The sequence below is a fragment of the Neopsephotus bourkii genome, unplaced genomic scaffold (genome assembly GCF_033783945.1).
Source record: "Neopsephotus bourkii isolate Nb327-2 ecotype Australia unplaced genomic scaffold, CSIRO-AGI_Nbou_v1 NB_1373, whole genome shotgun sequence".
NCBI classification, from domain to species: Eukaryota; Metazoa; Chordata; class Aves; order Psittaciformes; family Psittacidae; genus Neopsephotus; species Neopsephotus bourkii.
Window position 1 is genome coordinate 4,842,259 of NW_026901852.1, and position 3,156 is coordinate 4,845,414.

The following is a 3,156-nucleotide window of genomic DNA, read 5'->3' on the forward strand; positions in this document are numbered from 1 at the left end:
AATGTAAATATTTTATGAAGGCAGAAATTGGAGTTAACATGCTACATGCTTGAAGATACGTTTAAAGTCTCATGACTTAGCTGAAAGTAGGTGACAGGAAGCACAGGAAAAGAGAAGCTCCTTAAAAGACATTAAGAAGTTGTGTTTCTCTCTACAGGTTATTTAGCCATGAAGTCTCACAAGACAATGCCAAGCTATGCCTCCTTACAAATCAGCAGGAAGCCTGTAGTCTTATAACAGGGACCTAATTTGAGATGAATAAACAGCCTGATTTAGAGAAGGGACAAGCTGTGTCTTCCATCTCTTAGGTGAGTGTCCTAATCCATAGGCAATAGGTGATTCTACAATGGGAGCTTCTCCTTACGCAGACACTTCTGTTTTGAATCAAAAAGTAGATATGACATAGAGAAAAGAAAAGCAAGATAGCTGGTGAGGGTGGTCTTCTAGGGTTTCTGAGACTTGTGTTTGAGCCTCTGACTTTCTGGCCTCAGGATGTAATCTTGAACAAGGCTTTCTTGTAAAAGCCAGGGGAGTACTTTTGCTACCATGCTTAGATTTACCAGATCTATCTGGAACATACTTATTCTGTCCCATTAATATTGCAAGGGAGAACTCAGTTCATCTGTACCTGCATCGTCTTTAGCAGTCTCTTCTGCCTCTGACCCAGTTACACGACCCAAAACGTTGATTGTCTGGGTCAAATTCAGATGTCTGGGAAGTTTAAGCATGCTGATCTGAAAAAAAAGAAAGAAAGAAACCTTTGTTTCTGGAACGGTTTCATCTGATGTGAAATGGGGAAATACCTTCAATCTTCAGAAATTCTAATGGCATGAGAAAATTATTCCTTTTCAGTTGCAGTGCTGTTGGAGAGAACTGTAGCAGAAATGCTAAGAGTGGTATGAATGGGAATTGTCAGGTGTGGAAGTACTGAAAGGGACACAAGGTCAGAAAAGGACGATAGGACTGCCCTGTGTTGATGGTACCTAGATTAGCAAATCATCAGGACTTAGCACAAATACATGTGCAACTTCTTATTGAGAGTGAAAGGACAGTAAATCCTGATTACTCACAGAGGTGGGACAGGATGGACAGACTGATCACATTCAGCTCCAAGAGAATACAAAAAGGCACTTGCAAAACCAGCACATGGTCACCAGCCTGCAAAGGCCACAGATGTGAGGATTCAGGAGCTGATGTCCTTGTCCTCTGCATCAATGCTGGGAGACTGCCTGGACACACGTTTTGGTGCCAGTGTGCTAGACAGACCGCTTTAAATCTTGCACAGACCTCCCAGTGCCTGACTGCTTAGCAGGTTGCTTGGATGCACGCATCCTAGTGCTTGTACATGGTTGTGAGGGTACCTATGTGAATGAGTGCCATCTGATTCAGGATTTGATTTTACAACAAAATCAGCTTCCCCTCCTGTAAGGTCTGGCCTTGACATTGGCTGTTAATACAGTGTCACAAAATTTCCTACACCAAGTAATTCTGGAAACTCAGACCATACCGTCTTAAGTGACCTCCAGAATTCAGTTTTTATGTGTTTGTTAGAGTTCTCAAAGCAATTTATATTTAAATAGTTTAAAAGGGAAAGTTAGATCATTAGCTTCATTTACAGCCACTGGTTTAGGCAACTCTTAAGCAATCCCCATGAGTGATGCTAAGTTACTGTAGCTATCCAATCGGATAATAAGAATGAACACAAATTGAATCACTGAGCCTGTGTGGTTATAATAAAGCAGAGGAGGATCAGTTTGCTGAGCAAATAGAGAGACTTGTTGACTACAAAACAAAATTGAGGGGTGCTATGTGCATCATTATGGCTTAAGTTAGTGACAGGGATCCTCTTACTCAAACATGGATCATCAGTGTGGGTTTTTCATTGTGGACATTGGAGTGAGCGTTGAAGGCAATGCCTACAAAGTGAATAAAAGAAAGATTTGTAGTTTTTATTAACATTGCATAGGAGATCTATGTATTACCAGGAAAACAAAGAGCCTGATCTCACTCTTGGATAAAAAGAGATAAAGTTACTTGTGTATGTGTGTGTGTGTACGGAACTTACTCATTAGGGATTGAAGATGCCAGTAAGCATAATCATGACTCGGCACATACCTTTTAGTCTGTGAAAGGATATTAGCAAGCAATGAATAACTGATGCATTTGAGCAATTTAGAATCTATGGTCTTTTTAAGGTCCTAAAATATGCTTGATTAATACAGTATAGCCTTCTTCTGACCTTAAAATGAGGTTTAAAAAGAGAACTGACATACATCACCTCAACCTTTCTATTTACTCCCTGTCATAACTACTGGATGTCAAATTTGTTCAGGTGGGTAGTAGACAGACCTCAGAACTACAGTACCTGAGCTTGGATTTTGCTTATTCCACTGGCTCCTATATTTGTCCACAGACAAATTATCTAAGCCAAAGTTTCAAAGTTGTTATCCTAACACAGTATTGCACTGTCAGTAGTGCTCACATACCCCCCTGTGACCTTTGATGCAGAGCCACAAGCTGAAATTCAGTTTTGTCTAAGCAGAGCTGTGATGCTTGCAGAGAGCTCATACTTGTGCTGTGGGAGAGCTTGGTGGCATTATTCAATGGCATGCTTTTGTATCAGAAAGCATATGTATAAAGCAGAGAACATGTACCAGGATAAAGATCAGAAAGCCTAAAATTAGCCATCACCATTAAAGTAATTATTTTGCTGAAACTCTTTTATCACATGCCACTATTAATGGCACCCCTACCTGGATGGCAAGACATTAACACCTTCCCAGGGGAAACACATGCTCTTCCAGGAACCCTCAAAAGTCTGGGGGGGCTACTCTGTGCCTTAGTTGCTGCTGCCCTGCATCACTGCTCTGACACCGGGCCAGAATGACTCAGCACCTCCTGTTGCTTTACAGCAGCAAACCCAAACCTTGTGTGGAGTCCAAAGGTGGGGTGTTTTTCTGCAGTTGCCTCACAGCAGCAGCAAATGGTGAAGACTGCCTGCAGTGTAAGAAAGGGCTCTGAGGATTCACTCTTAAAAGCACCACAGGCTCCTTCTATAAACCTTCATCAGGTCATTTAAATGTGCTGTCCAAATCTGTTCATTTCTGAAACAGACCCTGATTCAAAGCTCATTTATCTCAAAATACAGTAAAATAT

At 41.3% G+C, this 3,156-nt stretch overlaps 1 long non-coding RNA gene across 1 annotated transcript; it reads right to left on the minus strand.

The window, feature by feature from the left end:
* Nucleotides 1–1,706: 1,706 nt before the first annotated feature.
* LOC133219743 (uncharacterized) lies at nt 1,707–2,636 on the minus strand. Its single transcript, XR_009727508.1, has 2 exons — nt 2,487–2,636; nt 1,707–1,916 (listed from the first exon to the last, which is right to left on the minus strand). It is a non-coding gene; the product is annotated as an uncharacterized LOC133219743 (long non-coding RNA).
* Nucleotides 2,637–3,156: the final 520 nt, after the last annotated feature.